General features: G+C 41.8%; 1 long non-coding RNA gene across 13 annotated transcripts in view; it reads right to left on the bottom strand.

Moving 5' to 3' along the window:
- LOC146396501 (uncharacterized) overlaps window positions 1-24,204 on the bottom strand; it is a 111,934-nt gene that overhangs the window by 71,060 nt on the left and 16,670 nt on the right. For 2 of the 13 annotated variants that reach the window (XR_014826544.1, XR_014826546.1), the window contains exons 4-5: window positions 11,475-11,570; window positions 10,780-10,877 (exon numbers count right to left, since the gene is read on the bottom strand). The exons of 6 other annotated variants lie outside the window; for them this stretch is intronic. This is a non-coding gene — a long non-coding RNA (uncharacterized LOC146396501). Of the gene's footprint in view, window positions 1-1,161; window positions 4,440-4,532; window positions 4,829-10,578; window positions 10,878-11,474; window positions 11,571-18,131; window positions 18,239-24,204 lie in introns of those variants that run through there. 5 more of the 13 variants (XR_014826542.1, XR_014826548.1, XR_014826549.1 and 2 more) reach the window with 4 other exon arrangements.

The raw sequence follows: 24,204 nt of genomic DNA, 5'->3' as shown, positions 1-24,204 counted from the left end.
ATGCCCAGGACACCAAGAGAACAGAGAATTGTTAAAGATTACACAGCACGGCTATTCCTGTTTCCAGACTCCAAACACGCTGCCCTAACCACATTACTGCACAGTTGTTTTAGAGGTCATTCTACATGCAAGCAGGTTTTCTTTTGTTGCCAAAGAAAAAGAAATAAAAGATTCTAGTCGATATATTGGAGCAGGTTTAGGTATTAGAGGGGAAAAAAGTCACTCATTGCTCATTGCAGTTGACTTAATGTCCTGCAGTCCTGTTTTCTTAATGCTACAAGCCACTGAAATGCACTGCTTTGCATCTCCTTTGAATCCAGTTGGAAGTCAGCAGATGGTTTCTTTTCCAACAGCCTTGATAAGCTCTTTTTCTGATCTCTAATTCTGTGATGGATGAGGTATAATTTTTAACACAAAAATGGCATGGTTGACTATGAGGATAGAAGGAAGAAACAGGTGTTGGGTGATAGAAAGACACGTAAGATCAAGTTAGACATGAAACACCATTTCCATTTTTTTTTTTTTTTTCTGACTTGAAAGCCAAGAAAGAAGCTTACTCCCTATGGAGAGAAGGTTTTGAAGATGAAAATGCAAAGTTGGGGATTTCAGACTAAAACTGTCTATCACAGAAAAAAAAATCATGCATTTTATGGCTTTTGGAGAAGATTAAGAGAGAGATGTGTCTTTGAGAAAAGCCTGTGAAGGATATGAATTGTTCGGATATAATAGTGCAAGTGTAGCAAATTCTTCTACCCTCTGTGAACAGCATGGAAGGAAATACATAATTGTATCTGTGGCCTTAAAAGGTACTCTAAAGATTTATGACTTAAAATGATGTAAAATGAGTCTAGCAATGTCTGCTTTTTTGCAGCTACTGCAGGGTTTGATTTGCAAATGCATTTGATTTGGAGAAATGGCACTTGGTAATTTATCCACTGGCAAAACAGATGATCCAACATTCATTTAGTCCCCTTTCCCCATACTGCTAGCAGAATGTATTATGATTTAGTAAAATTACCTGATATTTGGAGCAGAGGGCTAGGGAGATTAGAAGTGAGAACAGGTTCTATTACAGAATGGTGCCTTCTAGGAAATAACTTTGCCTTAGGGTGATATGAACAGCCAGTGAAGGAGGCTGGTTGAATATCTCATATTTGCTGGTTTTTTTTTTTTTTTTTTTTCTTTTCTTTCCCAGCTGAGTCCAGTAATACCTGCCGGCTAACATTATCAGTACACACACATGACTATATTGCATTTCCCTTGGTTTTGCTCACATCTTATTTAATATTCCTTCATAACTTTTCACTTAAAACACAGCAAGGAGATGTAGAAAGAAAATCATATAGGTGCATAAATAATTCATAAGCACCTGAAGGCACAAAAATCATGCTAGACAAAAACAAGCAGTAAGAAAGGTGAACAAGAAGTTAAATTTAAAATTGCTGTTAAAAAAAAAAAAACAAGCGCCCATTCTAGTGGAAAGCTAACTGAAAGAGTCTGAAACCTAATAAAAATGACACTGCTAACTCCATGGGGATGGATATGACCTCGCTCTTCGGCCCACATCATGGTGATGGAACTATATCATCGGGGATTATCATGAACTTGAGTAACTTTCTTGTCTGGAAGGTTGTCCATGTTAAGGTGCTGAACTGTCAGCTCAACACAAAGAGATTTCCAACTCTTTTCACACAGGCTTCTTCTTTACCTTCCAGGACAATATCCTGAACGCTGCCCAGGCTTCACAGAAGCACTTGGCAGCCCATTGACAAATTTCAATGGCATCATGTCTCCAGACTTCAGAATTACAGCGGTTCTGGTGTTGAATAAAAGAAAGTGAATGCACATCCTAGAGACAGGGTATGTGTTTAAAACATAAAAATACTTTGAGGGAGAATATAAATTAACAGGCTTAGCTTTGGTGATACTTTACAAAGTATTTTAAATAGGTTGCACATATTTTGATTGAGTGGCAATATTTAGTGGTTGAATTTCCTATAAGTATTAAAATATGTATAGAAATGGAAAAAAAAAAACAGTAATTTTAAAAACTCAAGAAAATTTAAATGCAGAGATATGAAAGCCAGACAGCCTCCTTATTTATTAGTGTGGCACTTCCCTTGCACATATTCCTTTTTACTCTGTATACTGATAGATTAATGATAACAATGACAATTAACATTCATTTACTACGTACTGTGTATCAGGCCCTAAGTTAAGAATCCGACCAGTATCCATGAAGATGAGGGTTCGATCCCTGGCCACACTCAGTGGGTAAAAGGATCCATCGTTGCCACAAGCTGTGGTGTAGGTCGCAGACCTGGTTCAGATCTGGCGTAGCTGTGGCTGTGGCGAAGACTGGCAGCTGCAGTTCCAATTCGAGCCCTAGCTTGAGAACTTCCATAAGCTGCAGGTGCAGCCCTAAAAAGACAAAAATAAATTAAATTAGTAGGAAGGATGGGAGAGGAGATAAATTATACAGATAATTTCATCCATGTAAACATCTTTCAGCAAATTTTATTGATATGTATGTGCTCACCTTCATTTACCAAATAATTAATGCTCTTAATGACAGAATTATCTGGAATCCAGATTAATTAGACCTTCCCTCTGCCTTCAATCTTTCTTCCTTCCTTACAGTGAAAGATATCTTTAACCAAGGAAAAGGGAGGTAGTTTACACAAGATTGAAAGGTGACATCCTTATCTAGAATTTCCTTCCCTGTGATGGCTAAGGTTTGTCTCCTCCTCACCTTCGCTTCGGGGAAAGAAAAGTCAAAGAGATAAGAGCTGTGGTTCCAAAATTCTCTCAGGCTCCTCCCAGGACCAGAGGTTCAAGGGGTAGCAAGAGGCCTGGAGGAAGTGAGGAGGAGGAGGAGAGAGGGGAGGCAAAGACAGCCAGGTCACGGCCCAGCTCGGCCATCTCTCCATCCTGCTCAGGGGCAAATGCTTCCTGCTAATCCTCCTGTGCTCTCTCAAGGATGAAGATATTCTTCTTGGGGAATCTTTGATCTTGCTCTTCTGAAGCAGAAAATGGAAGTGTATTTAGGAAAGGGGTGGTGGAAAAAGGAAAGGGCTATTATTCCTCTAAGGAGTAAAACACAGAAAGAAATCTGCAAATACACCGCTTCGCCTCTCTCTCTCTCTCTCTCTCTCTCTCTCTCTCTCTCTCTCTCTCACACACACACACACACACACACACACACACACGCCAATAAGCCCACTTTAAAAATGACGTCAACCATTCCCCAAAGGAGGAATATCTGTGGATTCTAAGATTTCTCGTTAACTGATGTCCATTCGCTTCTTTGAGAAGGATTGAGGAAAGAAACACTCTTTGTTCTTTTCCAATCCTGTATGATGGTGGAGGTTTGTGACTGTATTTTGGTTTTTCAGAATGAATGTATTTCTGACCAGGTTCTAGACGCTCTAAGATAACAGGGCAGAAGTTCCCATTGTGGCACAGTGGTTAATGAATCCGACTAGGAGGTTGCAGGTTCGGTCCCTGCCCTTGCTCAGTGGGTTAAGAATCTGGCATTGCCGTGAGCTGTGGTGTAGGTTGCAGACGCGGCTCGGATCCCGCGTTGCTGTGGCTCTGGTGTAGACCAGTGGCTACAGCTCCAATTGAACCCCTAGCCTGGGAACCTCCATATGCCGTGGAAGCGGCCCTAGAAAAGTCAAAAAGACAAAATAAATAAATAAATAAAAATAAAATAAAATAACAGGGCAGTTTCTCAGAAAGGCGCCTATAATCTCTTAGGGAAATGACTGAAACTTGTCTCAGAAATGGGCTCTTCACCCACATGTAGCTAATCCAAAGAAAAAGTCCTCCTAAGGAAATTCCTGGGAGAGAAACAATATTTCTAACAGAACCATCTCATGCCTTTTCATACTGTACCATTCCGTTCTTGAAGCTGGAAGTAGAGTCATCCGAGCAGCAGTTTCCTCTGAAATCCCTAAGCAGTCACCTGCTAAGCATCGCCTGGGTGGGAATGTTTCCCGTCGTGGATGGACGTTCCTTCCTTAATTCTGAAATAAAGTCTGTCATCCATCACGACTCCCCTCCTAAGTACCAGACTGACCTCATGGAACATCAGAAATGTCCACCCTCTCTGCCACACAAGTCCTCTGACACCTGAAGACAGTGACAGACACGTAAGCCCGTTCTGGCTCCCTCTCAGCAGAGAAAACATGGGATTTGGAGTGAGACCTCAATTCAAAGCTGGCTTGGCCATTTCCCACTCACCTGGACCCAGATATAACATTTCATGTCACTAAGCCTGTGTCCTTCGTGGAAAAGTAGAGGAAATAGCACCCACCCCAGACGGTTGTTGACCGGATTCCATACGTTCAATGCATGCCGAGTGCCTCCTGAATGAGTCCTGACTAGAATAACTACTGTGCTGTCTTCATGCCCTTCCTCCCACCTCGGAGCTTCTCCTGTACAACAAAGCAGAGCTGTGTTACCCGTGTGCCAAAAGGCCACCATCTTCCATGCCTGCCTTGGTCTCAGGGTACATGTGAGGGACATACCATATTCTCTCCTATGTCTTCTCCTTTGCACTGCAGTGCTTTTCAGAACTAAAAATGGGTCTCTGGGGAATGCCCGTCATGGCTCAGAGGATTATGAGCCCAACTAGTATCCATGAGGCTGCAGGTTCAATCCCTGGCCTCAATCAGTGGGTTAAGGATCTGGTGTTGCCTTGAGCTGTGTTGTAGGTCGCAGATACAGCCCAGATCCCGCGTTGCTATGGCTGTGGTGTATGCCAGCAGCTGTGGCTCTGATTCAACCACTACCCTGGGAACTCTCTCAGGCTGAGGGTACAGCCCTAAAAAAAATAAACAAACAAACAAACAATAAATAAATAAATAGAAAGAAAGAAAGAAATGTCTCTCTCCTTTGTCACATGAATATTCTTTCATTATCAGCATTTAAACAACAACTTCTGTCAGAAATAAAGGTTCCTCTAAGAAAACAGAACAATGTTGGTTCCTGACAGCGTATTAGCCCTTCAGGCCTAAGAGTGGCCCAGGAAGGCTCTTTTTACCCAGGCTCTTTTTACTCAGTTGTGTTCTACAAAAATTATCAAGTTCAGGGGTTGCTCTAGTGTCAAAAAAGCTAAGGAAGCCCCTTAGTAGGATTTCTCCATACCTGTCTTGATGCATGATCCTAGAATTAACTACATGTTATCCTCCAGAAGGCTAAGAAGAGATGAAAATTGGATTCCATTTTCCTTTGTCCAAGACCTGACACACCTATTACTGAAGTTTAAAACAGTATTTGAATTTTGGGAGGGATGAGCCAGACTGTTAACTGACCTTGTAGGTAATAAAAACTTTTCACAAAACTATAGATTCATTCATTCATTCATTCAAAAAATATGTTTGGTCTACTTTATGTATTATTCTAGGTACCAGCGACATGGCTTTGAACAAGATCAGAAAGATTCCTTCCCTCTCAAAATCAGAATAATAATAAAACCTTAAATAAAGCCAATGAGATCTACAACATAATTTGAATTTTAAAAATGAGTAGTGTCTGTGAGGATGCGGGTTCCATTCTTGGCCTTGCTCAGTGGGTTAAGGATCCAGTGTTGCTGTGGCTGTGGTGTAGGCCAGCAGCTGCAGCTCCGACTTAACCCCGAGCCTGGGAACTTCCATATGCTGTAGGTGTGGCCATAAAAAGAAAAAATAATAATAAATAAAAATAAAAATGAATAAATAAAAGGCCTCTCATGTTGCTGCCCTGGCTCATCTCTGGTCAGGAAGATAAATATCAGAGCTCAAATGGAATGGGAATAAATTACTTTTAAAAATAACCACCTAATATTTTCCCTCTTCATTTAATAGAAATAAATCAAAGGAATGCACACCAGGCTGCCTGGCATGGCTGGAATTCCTCCAGCTATTGTGTAGTATAATACACACTCTATCCACCCCCTGCTCCACCAGCCACATCTTTGTAATTTTCAAACAATGGACACAATTTGGGATATCTTTCTCCTGGCAACTAATAGCGTTTCTCTTGATAGAACAAACCAGAATTGAGGCTGACAACCTGTCTTTCCTTCATTCTTGATGATGTAATTCTTGCCTACATTTGTATATGTATTGTGACAGATGGGCTAGGCTGTGACACAGGGACAAACGCCAAAATCTCAGCGGCTTAAAGCACACATTTTACTTAGTTCTTGCTCCTGCTCCTTTTCTACGGCAGGTTGGAAGGGGGACTCTGCCTTTGATAAACCCTCAGGGGTCCCAGCAGCCAAGCGGCTGCTGTCTTAAATATTGTCAATCACGGAGCTGGAGGGAAACTGGAGGTGGTGGAGGAGATACTGCTCTGTGGAGCTTTCGCTTTCTCCTGCAGAGAAATGAGCTGCCACGCCCAATTCCCAGCGCACAGAAATACAACCCTACCCTGTGCTGAGAAAGAGAGACAGCATGGACATCGAGAGCAATCATAATGACCACCACGGGAACACCATTTACTGATTATTTTCCTCTCTCCCACAGCCATATGACTTTCAGGGTTCAGAATCCTACTCTGACATGTATGCTGATTCGATCAATTGGTATAGCCTATAATAGGGCATTACATTTAGGAAGTTCTTATATTACCTGGCAGGTGTCATCACACATCTTGAATATATTCTTTAATTAGACATTTCATTTTTTCAGTGTCAGTGAAGTAAATAATTTTATATGTTTGTAATAGAGTGATATTCATGTAAAATACACAGGTCTCCAAAGGGTATGAATAAGCCTAAAATGATGTGGGCTCCTTGTGTTGGAATTTTCTCAACAGCTAAAATGACGTTAACTGCGATAAATAATTACTAAGAATCTTTGGAATTTTTCTTTCTTTCTTTCGTCTTTTGTCTTTTTAGGGCCGCACCCGCAACTTATGGAGGTTCCCGGGCTAGGAGTTGAATCAGAGCTGTAGCTGCTGGCCTATGCCACAACCACGGCAACATGGGATCTGAGGTGCATCTTCAACCTACCCACAGCTCACGGCAACCTTGGAACCTTAACCCAGTGAGCGAGGCCAGGGATCGAATCCGTGTCCTCAATGATATTAGTCAGGTTCATTAACCACGGAACCACGACGAAAACTCCTGGAATTTTTCTAATATACCTTCATCTATAATCCAGCTCATCCATATTTTTATGGGAAAAATATACGAGACACTCATGGTTTTTTAATAAGTTAGGTTGTGGGAATTTACTGATTGTGGATAATTTGGGTTGGCCTGAACATGACAAGCATTTCTGTGAACTCTTCTGCTCAATGTAGCATCTGGTACTGTTGGAGTCCTTAGAAACTGAATCACTGACTGGAACTCAATTTGCGAAGAAGCGTCTGACTAATAGTCTATTCAGGCTTACTTTTCTTTTATAAAAATTCTGTTGCAAATAACACTGTATTTTCTTTATACCATTCACCTCTAAGAACCTGATTTTGATCTTCCTTTCCTGGTTTCCTGCAGGCTTTCTGGCTTACACCTGCTTTATTTGTGTTGATGCTCCACTGCTTGCACCTTTGATAGAAGTGAATATTTTTCTCTTATTCGTTGTTTAATCCAGAAGGCTGTGCTGTGCACTCTTCTCTGTTACTTGAACGAATTTCAAACAGTCTTTCAGAACTCCCACATGGGGACAACAATGAAAGTAGTCAGTAATTGTTGATGAAAGCTTTGTAACTTCTGCATCATGTAATAGGACTGAATGGAGAGGAACAAAAGCAGGTCCCTCATGTCCCTTTGTATTCTGAGAGAGCTTACGGGGAGCTCAGGTAAAGGCTGAGTATGCTGTTCTCCCAATTTAGCAAATGCAATGCAAGATCCAAGCTGATAAAAATTAATGAGATGATTTGACAAACTGAATCCCTTTTTTCTGCTTTTTAGGGCAGTACCCGAGGCATATGGAAGTTCCCAGGCTAGGGGTTGAATCAGAGCTGCAGCTGCTGGTCTATACCACAGCCACAGCAACGCCAGATCCTTAACCCATTGAGCAAGGCCAGGGATTCAAACCTGCACTAGTTGGTTTCGTTACCACTGAACCACGAAGGGAACTCTGACAAACTGAATGTTTAAATGACTAGGAAATACTGTTTCTTGCTGATGGGTCTGCTCTCCTATCTCTGAGATCATAGGGTGTTTAAATATTCCCAAACTGAGTTAGTTGGAGAAGTCTGGTTTTTTTTTGTTTGTTTGTTTTTTGTTTTCTTTTTAGGGTCACATCTGTGGCATATGGAATTTCCCAGGCTAGGGATTGAATTGGAGCTGCAACCGCGGGCCTATACCACAGCCACAGCAACACAGGATCCGAGCTTTGTCTGTGACCTATACCACAGCTCACGGCAATGCCAGACCTTTAACCTACTGATCAAGGCCAGGGATCCAACCCACATTCTCGTGGATACTAGTTGGATTCTTTTCTGCTAAGCTATAAAGGGAATTCTGAGAAGATTTACCCATATTTGCATTCATTACTCTCAGAAAGTCCCCATAAAGTATCTATTGTTTACTATAAAATTGTTATAATTTTTTGAAGGCTGAAATTAGAAATACTATTTGTTGGCTGTATAAACTGAATCTAATGGTTTGTTCAACATATTTATTTATTCCCTACTCCCTAACTTTTGATGTAACTTACAAAGATACTATAGTACAAAAGGCAAACAGTAACTGAGGAAATTCAGGATATAAGATAAATATGAATTAGAAAAGTAAGGCTATGATAAGCATTAAAACCAAGAATCTCATACACACACTCACACACATATGCATGCACACATACACAATGATCTTGGAGCCAGATATCTGACTCTGTATTATTCAAATTTGCACCAAAATTGCAAAAATAATGAAGTTTGTTAAATCACATTGTTCTCTCTAAAAGTTTGTCTTAGTAATATAATACTTAAGAGAAAAAGAAAGAAGTTCATAATGTAGTCAAATATTCTAATCTTTTCCTTTTGATTTGTAAATTTTTGTATTTGATGAAGAAATCCTTCCCAGGTCATAAGGATAATGTCTGTATCTGCTTCTAAAATGCTTAAACTTCTGTCCTTTGTGTATAAGGCCTTGATTCATCTGGGTTTCTTTGGCGGGGGGGCGGGGGGGGGGACGGCACACCCTCAGCATGTGGAAGTTCCCAGGCTAGGGATCAAACCTGAGCCACAGTAGTGATAATGCCAGATCCTTAATCTGCTGAGCCTCCAGGGAACTCCTGGGTTGTTTTGTTTTTGTTTTTGTTTTTTGGTCTTTTTAGGGCTGCACCCACGGCCTACAGAGGTTCCCAGGCTAGGGGTTGAGCTAGAGCTACAGCTGCCAGCCTACAACAGCCACATCAATGCCAGATCTGAGCTGCATCTGTGACTTACACCACACCTCACAACAACACTGGATCCTGAACCCACTGAGGAGGGCCAGGGATTGAACCTGCATCCTCCTGGATACTGGTCAGGGTGTTTACCACTGAACCAAAGCAGGAACTCCTTCATTCTTTTTCTACATGGAAAAATCAGTTACCATTAGTCACTCTAGTTAAGGGAAAAAGAGTAGGAAAGTGGAATGACTATGGTGTCCAGACTGAGACAATTCAGTACCAAAATCTGGATTCCAAGCTCAGTGAAGCCTGGGGAACACTAGGGCTGTAATCCCGGCAGGTACACAGGACGCTCACAACCCAGGGGCTCACCCTCTTCAGTGCCCCCGCCTGTAAGAAAGCTTCCTGATTTGGGGCTTCACTAATTCAGAAACAGCCTTCAGTTACTCTGGTGAAGGTTACCAAGAATAATGACAGAGATTGCAAACGATCTTAGGGTCTAAAGGACGATGGTCACGAGAAAAAAACTGTCTTCAAGGACTGCAAAAGAACTCTCTTGTTTATAATTTTATGCTTAAATATATGTTAAAGTCAGTCCATCTCTTAGGAACCACTAAGCAGTCATTATGTCATTACACATTGCTAGGAAGAAATGATAGTTTTCAGACTAATTTGAAGTAGCTTTCCTCCCAGAGAGTCATGTCATGTTTTTTTAATAGAAACAAATACACTGCAATACTGTTTAATGAGTTTGATAGAATGGAAAATAATGCTATCGTTACACTTTAGTTCCCAAAGCTAAATGTTCATTTTTCTAATGTCCTGTTGGTAACTGCATGTCATACTGAAAGGAATTGATTTTGAGAAAAACAATTAAGATGAAACAGAAGTATCAAAACTCGTCAGATCATCTAATTTACTAATCATTGACCCATGTTAGTTTTACTGATTGTATTTATATGCTACGTGTTTGTTTTTTGTTTTTTTGTTTTTTTGCTTTTTTGTCTTTTTGCCATTTCTTGGGCTGCTCTCATGGCATATGGAGGTTCCCAGGCTAGGGGTCGAATCGGAGCTGTAGCCACCGGCCTACGCCAGAGCCACAGCAACACGGGATCTGAGCCACGTCTGCAACCTACCCCACAGCTCACGGCAACGCCGGATCCTTAACCCGCTGAGCAACGCCAGGGACTGAACCTTCAACCTCATGGTTCCTAGTCAGACTCGTTAACCACTGCGCCATGACGGGAACTCCTGTGCTATGTGTTTTAATTATCTATTGTGCAACAAATTACCCCAAAACTTAGTAGAGCAGCTTAGAGCAACAAACGTGTGCATCATCTCACACAGCTTCAGAGATTTGGGACTCTAGGTGGCACCTGGGCTTCTGGCTCAGCTGCTCCCTGAACCACAGCCACTGCAGGCTAGGCTGTGGGAAGAAGAGCTCACTTACATGTTGGTTGGCAAGCCTGGGTTCTCGCCGGCTGGAGGCCTCAGTGCCTTGGTGCAGGGGCCTCTCCAGAGGCTGCCTGAGTGTCCTCTCTGGCCAGCCTGCTTCCCCAAAGCAAGGGAGAAAAAGAGTGTGAGTGCCTGAGATGTAAACCATGCCTCAGACTAAAACCTGAGGACATGCCATCACTCCTGCTGTGTTCCAGGAGCATACACACCCACCCTGGTACAAAGTGGGAGGGGAATACACAGGGAATGGGCTGGGAGGGGTGAACTAGGAGGCAGGAAAGACTGGAAGCCATTCTGGAGGCTTTGGTATCACACTGGTATTTTTAAAAGAATATAGAAAAACAAAGGGAGAGTTCCCATTGTGATTCAGCAGGTTAAGAACCTGACATAGTGTCCATGAGGATGTGGGTTTTGATCCCTGGCCTCACTCAGTGGATTAAGGATCCAGTGTTGCTGTGGCTGTGGTGTAGACTGGCAGCTGCAGCTCTGATTCAGCCCCTAGCCTGGGAACTTTCATATGTCACAGGTGTGGTCATAAAAAAGACAAAAGGGGGGAAAAAACACAATACAGGGAGCAGGAGATGTTCATGCAAGTAGAAGACTCAGAAATATCCACACATATATAACAATAGAGTATACAAAAGAGTGGCATTTATGTATATTTCTGGGAAATCTATTATGCTTCCTTACATGCTCTGGGGTCTTCAATTACAATCCATTGGTCTATTTGTGGTACCATCACTGCTCTGGTTTTAATTGCTAGACCATTGTAACATACTGCAGTAGCTGGGAGGAAAAAAATAATTTCATTTTTAACAAGAACAAAATTACAATTTTTTAAGAACTCTCTTTTATTTTTATGCCAAAATAATTGAGTCTATCTTCCTCCCGCCGCAAATTCATTCATTGCAAAAGAGCAGCTATAAACAACTTACGAAAACCAGAAAATAACTTTAACAACTTGGAAAAGGAATGCAGGATAATGAAGCTGCATAATCAAAGGAGAGGGAGGGGAGATGTGGACAACTAGTTCCAAGGGCAAGGCAGCAGCTATGCGTCTGGAGAAAGGTGACACAACCATGCAGAACTTGGAAGAAAAATATGGACAATCCCAAGGTATGATACAACTGTAGTTGAATCTTAATAAATTGGCTTAGTAACTCTGTGTTTATGTCTGGCACTTACATCCCATAGTTCCGATTTTGCTATATTGTAACATGACATTAGTGACACGCTGTAAAGCAAGGATAATGTGCTTTCTCATCGTCCTGCCCACCGTCTCCTGAACACCTGTATTATGTGTGGTGAATTAACTTCTATGACAAACAACCCCAATCTCGGGAGTGTAATGTAACAGAGGCTCCTGCTTGGGTCACAGTCTAGGGTGAGTGCACTGGGAGGAGAGGGGACCACTCCACACACGCCCTCATAGGGCCTCTTCCACCCCCTACACCCAGGCTTCCCCTGAGCACTGTGCATCCCATGGTCAAAGGAAAAGGCGGAACTTGGACCACAGTGCGAGATGATGCTTAGGGCCAGGCCTGCAGGTGGTGTACATAACTGTTGTGGACCAGAACTCTCGGGACCCAGTGAGAGCCTGGGAAATGTCCTGAAGCTGTGTGCCCAGGAAGAATGGGAATCTGGTGAACACACAGCCATCACTGCATGGCAACCCCACTGTTCTGAGAACGTGTGTTCTCATGAAACCCCTCCTGCAAAACTCCAGCATCCAGCCCTTCAAACTATCATTTTCTATTTTTTATTTTAAAATTTTTAAAAAAATAATTCAATGAATTTTATTACATTTATAATTGTACAACCATCATCACAACCTAATTTTAGAATATTTACATCCCAAAGCCCAAGTCCACTCCTCCCTCCCCATGACCTATTCCTTTTGGTAACCATAAGTTTTTCAAAGTTTGTGAGTCTCTTTCTCTTCTGCAAATAAGTTCATTTGCATCCTTTTTTTGGATTCCACAAATAAGTGATATCCTATGATGTTTGCCTCTCACCGTCTAACTTAGTATGATAATTCCTAGGTCCACCCATGTTGCTCCAAATGCCATTATTTCATTCTTTTTTATGGCCAAGTAATATTCCATTGTATACTTTATGCTTTGAAAGAGCTATCAGAATCTATCTAAATAAGAAGAGACTTTACTACCCAATGAGCTCTGAACAAGGTAGATAGCAGTTCCAAAAGAAGGCTGAGGAAGTCCAGAGCTGTTAAGTTGTTGGGTAAGGTCGTGCTGTTGTAAAACCACAGCCATCACACCCTGAGTGATCAGTAAACACAGGCTGATGGAAATGGAGAGGTAAACTTCCTCTTGTAACTCGATGATCCTGAAGTATGAGAATACAGATTTAAAATGATGAACAGTTTTTTTTTTTAATGCCTACTTGTATGCAGGTGTGAATTCTTAGTCACAGCACCTTCTATCTGTGCAATCCACTCTTTTAAAAAAACCTATGAACTAAAACAATCTGCGCTTTAAAGTTTATATGTATAATGCCATGAAGTCAATAAACTGTCATTTGAGACTGAAGAAGAGAATAACATAATGGAAAATTCTGATGTTTAATGCTAAGCTTTTGAGATTAAAGTAGCAAAATTTAAAACCTCAAATTCAAAAGATTTGATTTTTCTCATTGATTCACTTTTGTTATGAAGCATTAAATGATTCATGAAATCAGACATCATACATTCCTTTGCAATCACATATCTAATTGACCTATTTCCAGGCAAGAGACGTAGTTCAAGTCACTTGGTAGACTTCACAAGGGCAAATTGGTGGCTGAAATTTCATTTAATGCTGAATGAAGTCACGGCAATAAGTTATTTCCTCTTCGTAATGTATCTGATTTGAGCTCTTCTCAATCAGAAGCTTGTAGAATTGAGGATTTTCCTTAGATTGGATTGATGGATTATTAACTTCCTGTTTTCCCACCTTGGTTAAAAATAACTCTAATCTGCTGTGCAAGTCTAGCTATATTTTTACTTTCCCTCTTTCTGTGGTCATATATTGCTGCTCCCAAAATTTTTGCTTTGATTTTGTTCTTTTATCATACATTATCCATAAAGAGACTCATGGGCAGCTAGCTATGCGCATTAACATCTTCCTCCCTTTTATTTATTTATTTTTTTGTCTTTTCTAGGGCCACTCCTGTGGCATATGGAGGTTCCCAGGCTAGGGGTCAAATCGGAGCTGTAGTCGCCGGCCTACACCACAGCCACAGCAATGCCAGACCTGAGCCACCTCTGTGACCTACCCCACAGCTCACGGCAACGCCGGATCCTTAACCCACTGAGTGAGGCCAGGGATGGAACCTGCAACCTCATGGTTCCTAGTTGGATTTGTTAACCACTGAGCCACGATGGGAACTCCCCCTCCCTTCCTTCCTGAACATAAGAAGTCAACTAGGGTGAACCATGGCAGTGAATCTCTTGATAAACCCATGATGTCAGCCACTATGGCATAACACTAAATGAGAGATACCCAGAAAGAGAGTGTTTTCACACAATTCTAGTAGGGATAAAAAAAAGATATTTGAAAATATTTAAAAAGTGTAACCTTAAATTTTTTATTAAAGGTAGTAATGAGAAGGGAGTTCCCCTCATAGCTCAGTGGAAAAGAATCTGACTAGCATCCATGAAGACGCAGGTTCAATCCCTGGCCTCACTCAATGGATTAAGGACCTGGCGTTGCCATGAGCTGTGGTGTAGGTTGCAGATGCAACTCAGATCTGGTGTTGCTGTGACTCTGGCATAGGCCAGTGCCTACAGCTCCGATTCGACCCCTAATTTGGGAACTTCCATAGGCCGCGGCTGTGGCTCCAGAAGGACAAAAAAAAAAAAAAAAAAGGGTGGTAATGAGAAGAATGGCCTGACAAAAGAAACACTTTCCATAACTATTAACCGTTCCATCCAGCCTTCCCAGGCTGTAAACTCCTTAAGAGCCAGACTTCATGTTCTCAGTCTGGCACTAGTCATTTTACATTTGCTGTGTGAATACATGAATAAAATCACATATGAATGGTGAGACATTATATACCTTTGCATGTTTCAAATAAAACCAGAATTGTTTCCATGTTGAGATACAAATTCATGCATAGCATGTAAGAAGAAAGTTATACAAATGCTTTTAACATTATGAATAAAGTCTTTCTTAAAAAGAAGGCAAACTGGACTTCCTCTTTTTTTTTTTTTCCTTTGGTCTTTTTAGGGCCGAAACCTTGGCATAGGGGTCCCAGGATAGGGGTCAAATCGGAGCTGTAGCGGCTGGCCTATGCTACAGCCACAGCAACCCTGGATCCAAGCCACGTCTGCGACCTATACCACAACTCATGGCAATGCTGGATCCTTAACCTACTGAGCAAGGCCAGGGATCAAACCCGCAACCTCATGGTTACTAGTCGGGTTCGTTAACCACTGAGCCACGATGGGAATTTGCAAACTGGACATTTTTATAAAGGTTTCTGGGGCCTAGTCCACTGGTTGATGTTCTTTGATCTGTGCTGATAGAAAACTATCTAAAGCACTGAAAACGTCTCCTTACGGTGAAAACAGTTTCGTTTCTGGAGTTTGCTACCTGCTCTTTTTCTGGTTATCAGAAGATTAATTCCCCAAACAGGAAATGGTTTCTCACTTTTTGTTTGTTTGTTCTGTTTTGTCTTTGTCTTTTTGCCTTTTCTAGGGCCGCTTCCCACGGTATATGGAGGTTCCCAGGCTAGGGGTCTAATTGGAGCTGTGGCCGCCGGCCTACACCAGAGCCACAGCAACGTGGGATCCGAGCCACATCTGCGACCTACACCACAGCTCATGGCAAAGCCAGATCCTTAACCTGCTGAGCAAGGCCAGGGATTGAGCCCGCAACCTCATGGTTCCTAGTTGGATTCGTTAACCACTGCGCCACAACGGGAGCTCCGGTTTCTCACTTTTATCATTTTAGTGCGAATCTTATTCTATTTAGAAAATTTTAGAAGGAAACAAATGGGCTGAATGTCAACCATTCTATTTTACATTGTGCAAACAGAAAAACAATGCAGGAAAGGCACTTCTCTCCTTCTTCCTGTGAGGGGATGCCCTCCACAGGCTCACAAATTTGCTCCGTTACTGCAACTCTTCTTCTAGAGCAAACTCACGATGAGGCCTTCTTCAAATGTCTATAGGTCCCTCAGGATTGTAAGCTCCTCCAAGGTCCTGAGCAAGGTCCTCCATTCCAGCCCCTGGTACAGTGCCCAGCATCCGGTATGCACTCATATTTTTAAGGAAAAAGTGTCTAGATAGCATACAACTGAAATTTGTTAATCTTTTTAAAAAATTAAAATCCTTAAGGGAGTTCCCTTCATGGCACAGTAGAAATGAATCCAACTAGAATCCATGAGTTTGTAAGTTGGATCCCGGGCCTCGCTCAGTGGGTTGGGGATCTGGCATTGGCCTGAGCTGTGGTGTAGGTCACAGATGTGGCTCAGATCTCACAGTTGCTGTGGCTGCAGTGTAGGCCGGCAGGTGCAGCTCCAATTTGACCCGGAGCCTGACAACTTCCACATGCCGTGGATGTGACCATAAAAGGCAAAAAAATGAATAAATAAATAAATAAACCCTAAAATTCTCTTACCCTTGGATATAATCTTGAGGTCAACTTGGTGGTTTGGTTTGGTAAAATAGTAAGTGGTCTCCATAATATCTGTTGGTAAAGATGGGCCCTGCTGTTGCGTTTTCTTTTGTCCTATCTTCCCGTCAGATTACTGTCACTGAGGCCAATAAGCACAGCTCTGAGGGGGATGGGGATATTTACTTGCTCCTTCAGTCTTCAGTGGCTTCTAGCATAGGGGTTCATGCCCTTCAATTGAACAGCTACTCAGGAGACACAGACTGAAGGAGAGCACGGGCTTCTCTTCCTCCATTGACTTTTAGGAAAAGAAATACATGTGCATCCTCAATAACATGTGGTAATAGGAAGCAAGGGACTCAAGAAGCTGAACCATGAGTGCTCCGGGCTGTTTGGCTAACACTAAAGCTCTCTGTGGCTCTCAAGCCATACCCAAAGATAGTCTGTTGTCTTGTTTCCTGCTGGCTTTAGGATTATCACTAAAACCCTTGGTTTAACCATTCCCCACCCTGGAACCCTCACACCAGCCATAAGGATTTCTTTTTGTCCCTTTATCCCCCTCCTGCCCATCTGCTTGACTGGGAACACCCACCCCTCCAAGTCAGTCTCCCCAAGGCCACTTCTTTTGGAAGCCCTCTGTGATCCATTAGATTAAGTATCATTAGGTGCTTCCTCTGCCTCAGGTACTGAATCTAAAGTGTCTCTTATCCTAACTCACTCACATTATATAACTTACTGTCCACCTTCTCTCTGGGCCTATAAGCTTAGTAAAAGCAGGGGATTTTTGCATCTTGTCCAGCACTATATGTCCAGCACCCATGCTCAGTTTACAATGACTTAATAATAATTGGACAAATGAATCATATCTTCAACTTGACATAGGAGCTTCCATGGAATAAAGGAAACCCAAGACTGGGAGTCTGTAGAAATGGGTTCAAATCCTATTATCAGCACGGAGTATTCTCAGGCCAGTTACTATGACCCAGGCCCCATTCTTCCAACAGACCATGTAAACCAGCTTAATGTATTTTGCCCCATCACCGTGTATGAAGCAAAGAGACTCTTGCACTATAACAAACTGAGCAGAGATACTCTGGTCGCCCTGAAGATGACCTGTTATGTGTGTGACATGGCCACAAACAACGGTCTTTCTAGCAGGGAAGCACCAGGCTGTCCTTGGAGGTGCAGCTGGGACAGTTCTGCACAGCCCAGGGCTCCTCCAGCTACAGACTGGAGTGGGCATCCATCTGCTGTTTCCCCAGGGGACACGTGAGATAGAATCATCTCTCTTATTTTATTTATGAACTCTAGCCATTATTTCTTGGTGCCAGAACAACTGAAATAAACACTGTGGGTCTCTATGATTCCCAGCTAAAGCCTAATGAGGTCAGTCAAAAGTGAGGCCACATCATTTGCCATTTATTATTTATCATTTATTCCCAACTTCCAAAAAGATGAGGGGATTGAGAGTAACACATGAAAGAGGCTGTTTAAATCCTACCTTAAGAGCAGGAATGATCAGCTGCTATTAGGGGAGAGGGGACAGGGTCATGGAGCAAAGGATAGGAGGGTTGGGACTCAAGCAGGGGAAACGTGGGGTAAGGGGACTTTACTATGAGCCCTCAATCAGGGGTCTTCATTTCTCTGTTTTCTTGCTCTTTATCTTGCAGATGTACGAATATTTCTTTTTAGAGGTCAAAAGAAAAAATAAAAGCAACTCCTAGTTTCTGACCTGTAGGATGATGCAGAACTGGTTTCTTCTCAAGTGTCCACTTGTCCAATTATTACTCATGTCTTGGATCAATAATTAAAATAAACACCCAATGGCTGAATCATATGCTGGAATGACATAAGTAATGGAAACCCAGCTACATCTAATTGGTAATAATAACAAACAGCCCAGCCAATGCGTTCATGGTCGTCGGTACTCAGGAAAGGGCTTATCCCAAGTCTCTGCCCTACAGTGAGTATGAATGTCCACCCATCAGCTGCTGGCCTCTGAGACCATCTGTAGTCTCTGTGGGTGGGATCTGTGCTGAAGATTTTCATTTTCTTTTACAAACGTAGGAAAAGAAAATCTTGTAGGCATTTTACCTTAACACACCCAAGGTAAGCTACTAAGTCATTCCCCTGGTTATGGATCTGGGCTTTCTTTCGCTGACTTTGCCCTGCCTTCCTGGTTCCCAACCCTTTCTTAATACTTGGCTTTTAAAAAGTGAAAGACTTAATAATAATGACCACAAAGCCAGGAACAACCAAGAAACCACACCTCTGCTTTTAGACAACACATAAATCATCCCGAAGAGGTCTCTTTCCAAAGGATTTCCCCAGATGTAGATTTTCCAGTTCCCTCTGTGTGTTTAAGGGTCATAAAACCCAAAGTGTGTCCTCTCTTTGTTTGTCATTCAAAAGGAAGCCTTCGTCCAAAGTGTGAAATTAATGGCCAGCTTGTGTTGTTCTAACTTGTCATCTCTGGAAACAGGATTATGACCTCAGGAAAGAGTACACCTCTATTTTATTCACATGAGCTATGTACAAACCAAAGAATTCGGCTTTACCTTTAAAAAAATTAAAAAAAATATTCCATATGTTAACCAACTTCTTTTGTTTTACCATCAAAACATTCTGTGTCATATCAGTGAGATTCCATTAATGGGGTGGGCGTGGGAAAGATAAGAGAATTCAAATGTTTTTAAAAATCATTAAAAAATAAGTTAACATGTAGTAACTATTAAACGTTCACTTTTTGGTACCTATATATGAATATAATTCATAAAATTAGATCATAATTCACAATACTAAATATTCTCTCAGGTCAACAAAATCTATTTTGTTCTTGGTCCCAAACACACAAAAGCCTGAATGTAAAACATGAAATAAATATGGAGTCCCCGTTACGGTTCAGTAGTAACGAACCTGACTAGTATCCATGAGGACTTGGGTTTGATTCCTGGCCACCACTCATTGGGTTAAAGGATCTGGCACTGCCATGAGCTGTGGTGTAGGCTGCAGACACAGCTTGAATCCCACATTGCTATAGCTGTGGCTTAGGCCAGCAGCTGCAGCTCCAATTCGACCCCTAGCCTGGGAACTTCCATATGCCATGGGTGTGGCTTTAAAAAAAAACCAGGAAATAGATAAATATAATATATGCTAGGTCAGTTATTTCTAAAGTGTAGAAAACTTGGTGGTAAAAGAAATGATTCAGAGAAACACAAATTTTTAAAATTCTGATTATATATTAATTTTAACATGTATAGAAAAATTAATACCATAATCCTGTGATTTTACTGGTATCACTGTTTAGTGCACAGCTAAACTTGCTTTTATAAAAATATATGATTTTAAGGGAAAATATTAAAGCAGTAATATAGGCACTACTCCTGGTATGACTAAAAATGGCATTGATGGTACCAAGATAAAGTTCGGGAAACACTAACACACGTCACTCACTAGAATTGGTATCACATCTACTATATGACTTAAGTTTGTAAAACTACAATCAAAGTATCACAGAGAGAAAGTGTGGCGATTTGGCTCATCTGTTACCATATTTAAATAGTGTCACTAAAGAAATAACACCTCTTTGACATTTTGTTCTTAGGCTTTTTCCATTTAATTACTCTACTCAGTCAATGAATACGGTGAATCTTTGAATATGCTTTAAGTAGCTACGATGTATAAAGCCTCTGATAGGTAATTTCCAGGAATATAAAAATTTTTTAAAGACACACCATTTTCTTTCTTTAAAAAATTTTCAATAATGTTTATTTTAAAAAGTAACACCTTCATTATTAAGAATTTAGATAAGAAAAATATTGAGAAGATTCTCAACAATCCCTCTACTCAAATAGAGATCAAAATGTTAATGGGTAACTTCCTTATAGTCTTTTTACTTTTTTTTCAAGTTTATTTTTTTACTAAAGTATAACTGATATACATTGTTGTGCCAACTTCTGCTCTAAGCAAAGTGACTCAGTTATCCACATATACACATTCATTTTTTATATTCTTTTTCATCATGGTCTATCCCAAGAGATTAGATATAGTTCCCTGTACTATACAGTGGGACCTCATTTGCTTTTTCATTCTAAATGTGATAGTTTCTATCTACTAACCCCAAACTCCTAGCCCATCCCAATTTCCCTGGCCCCCCTTCTCCCACTGTGGCAACCGCAAGTCTGTTCTCTGTGTCTCTGAGTCTGTTTCTGTTTTGTTTTGTTTTGTTTTTTGCTTTTTAGGGCCTCACCCGTGGCATATGGAGGTTCCCAGGCTAGGGGTCGAATCAGAGCTACAGCTGCTGGCCTACACGACAGCCACAGCAACATGGGATCCAAGCCGCGTTTGCGACCTACACCACAGCTCACAGCAACGTCGGATCCCCAACCCACTGAGCGAAGCCAGGATCCAACCCACAACCTCATGGTTACTAGTCGGATTTATTTCCAGTGTACCATGATGACGATAGGAACTCCTGTTTCTGTTTTATAGATAGGTTCATTTGTGCCATGTTTTAGATTCCACATATAAGTGATATCATATGATATTTGTCTTTCTCTTTCTGATTTACTTCATTTAGTATGATAATCTCTAGTTGCATCCGTGTTGCTGCAAATAGCATTATTTCTTATATTTCTTTTTAATTATTTCTTTTTAAAATGAAAATACATTATTTTATTAAGGAGTTAGGATGTACTTACTTTTCTATTACATTTTCCTCCACTTACAGTTTCCATTTTTTCCATGTTCCTAAATATATTCTAAAACATGATTTGAGGGAGTTCCCATCGTGGCTCAGCGGATTACACTCCTGACTAGCATCCATGAGGATTTGGGTTTGATCCCTGGCCTCACTCAGTGGGTTAAGGATCTAGCACTGCTGTGGCTGTGGCGTAGGCTGGCAGTTGCAGCTCCAATTTGATCCCTAATCTGAGAAATTCCATATGCTGCAGGTGCAACAATAAAAACAAAAACAAAAACACAAAAGACCCAACATGATTTGAAGAACCAAATACACCATGTAACCACTGACTTACCAACAGACACCTGGCTGATTCTGGCCAATAAATACGGGCAGGAGGGACATTCACCACCCCACACCTGGCCCTCAAAACACAGCCTGTGGCCCCTGCACCTGCTCTCTTTTCCCTCAATTGCCAGCTGGGTGCAAAGAATCCAGAGGCCTTGGGTTCCTCAGGGGATGAGGGATGCACTGCATGGGAGGGGCCTGGGTCCCTAATGGGCTGGGAGGGGATGAGCCCCCTCCCATAACCACCCCACAGAGAGGATGGGACTGAGATGCAACATAATTTCAGTGTATGAAACCCCTAAAATTGTGGGGTTGCTTGTCATAGCGATCAGTCTACCCTAATTCATTATGTTCCTCCTCAAACACTTAAAAACTTCCAGATTCCTGTTCCCTGCTTTTATAACACCTTTCGTTCTTTTTCTTTTTTTAAGGGGGGGGGGTGCTTTCAGGAATGGTGATGAAACCAATGAGATCAGTGTAAAAGAGTCTTCAAATATATTTTTTTTTTTGGCCATGCCCAGCATGCAGAAGTTCCCAAGTCAGGGATTGAGCCCCTGCCACATCAGTGACAACGCTGGATCCTTAACCCACTGAGCCACCAGGGAACTCCCTGTAGCACCTTTTCTATGGGCCTTACTTTGACTTCACTCACTGCCACTTCACAGACAAAGCAGGAGAGCAGGCTGCTGTGCATGATTCTGTCCTAGAAGATGAACATTCTATCAAGGACTCATTTAAGGAGGTCCTGCAGGACCTTATCCTTCTCTGCCCCCATTTCGTCTCCTAACACTCTGTACTGAAAAGCCCACAAAACCTACCATCTTCAGGATATACTGCAACCAGGCCCCTGACACTATATGCTTTAGTGCCTCATTTGAGGGGTGGATGCCTACCACCCTTCAGGTGAACCACTAAACACAGTTCCTGCTGTTGCTCAGACACTCTCTCTAAGAGGATGCAGGTTCAATCCCTGGCCTCACTCAGTGGGTTAAAGATCCAGGATTGCCACAAGCTGTGGGGTAGGTCACAGACATGGCTCAGATCCTGTGTGTCTGTGGCTGTGGCATAGACCGGGAGCTGTAGCTCCAATTTGACCCCTAGCCCAGGAACTTCCATATGCCACATGTGGCCCTAAATGCAATATGGCCCTAAAAATAAGGGGAAAAAAAGGTAAACCACTAAAAGTTGTTGTCCCAGGAGCATAGCCTTGAACTAATATTTTAGAAAAATAATGCTAGTAGTGGTAGAAAGAATGTTTTTAAGAAACAGGAGATTAAAAGATGGGAACATGATAAAGAAGCCACAAGAAATTTGAATCGTAGCAGTGGGAAGAGATACAAATGGAAATATCTGTGATGCTGTGGTCCTGACTTGCTCATGATGAAATCTGGAAGAAAAAGTCAAAGAAACTATAGATGTCTTAGAAATTTCTTTTTTAAGTGTCAATGACTAAATGAGGAGCCCAGGAAAAGTAGATGATTTGGTGGGAAAATAAGTGAATTCTTCTCTGGAAATGCTGGCTTTGAAGTACCAAGAAAACACCCAAGATCGACATCCGGTGTCTAATGCTCAGAAAAGAAGCCTGTGCTAAACGTTTAGGTGTGGTAACTATGAACGGAGCAGAAACCTTGTGAATGGGTCAATTCTGGCAGGGATTCAAAAGAATGACAACTGAATTCTAAGGGATGCCGTCTTTTTAGATAATAGAATCTGTAACCAAGACTGAATGAGTAGCCTGAGAGACAGGAAAACAACCATGTGCCCAGAAGACAAAGGATGAAAAAATTTCAGTAACAATTCTAATGCACTGTTTAACCCGAGTATTAGCTTAAAGTTTTTTTTATTTCTGGAAGTTAGGTCTTCTCTCAATTTTACTCACATTTTCAGAGCTCTTTTTTCACTTCTTGAAATGTTATGAAATGTGATTATTTCATATTCTGTATGAAATAATTCTGCAGTAATTCTGCTTTTTTTCTCTTTTTGCCTTTTCTAGGGCCACTCCCGCAGCATATGGAGGTTCCCAGGCTAGGGGTCTAATTGGAGCTGTAGCCACCGGCCTATGCCAGAGCCACAGCAACATGAGATCCGAGCTGAGTCTGCAACCTACACCACAGCTCACAGCAATGCCGGATCCTTAACCCACTGAGCAAGGCCAAGGATCGAACCTGAAACCTCATGGTCCCTGGTCAGATTCATAAAAACACTGAGCCACGATGGGAACTCCTAACTGCTATGTTTTTCATGAAGCCTATTTGTCAGTATATTGTTTCTCTCCAGGGGACCTGGGTGTTTAGTGATTTTCAACTGTGAGGGACTCATCTTCTTGGGGACCCAGGAACAGAACATTTTTCACAGCATGAAGTAAAGGAGGGTTCTTTCAAAAAGGACTTGCATTTGTTGTTCATATGCCTTGAGATACTATTGGTCTGGGATCACTTTATTTTTTTTTATTATTTATTTATTTATTTTTCTTTTTAGGGCCTCACCTGCAGCATATGAAAGTTCCTGGGCTAAAGGTCAAATTGGAGCTACAGCTGCTGGCCTATGTCACAGCCAGAGCCACAGCAATGCCAGATCTAAGCTGCACCTACGACCTATGCCACAGCCACAGCAACATCAGATCTGAGCTGCATCTTCAACCTACATGCAGCTTGCAGCAACGCTAGATCCTTAACTCACTGAGTGAGGCCAGGGATCAAACCTGCACCCTCTTGGATCCTATGTCAGGTTCTTAACCTGCCGAGCCACAATGGGAACTCCTGGGATCACTTTACAT

Source organism: Sus scrofa, chromosome 14, assembly GCF_054392235.1.
Source record: "Sus scrofa isolate SSC_HxYL_T2T_F1_AM1 chromosome 14, Sscrofa_HxYL_maternal_Yorkshire_Landrace_v2.0, whole genome shotgun sequence".
Taxonomy (NCBI): domain Eukaryota; kingdom Metazoa; phylum Chordata; class Mammalia; order Artiodactyla; family Suidae; genus Sus; species Sus scrofa.
Note: the sequence above shows the minus strand (reverse complement) of the source record. Positions and strands in the feature narration are given on the sequence as shown.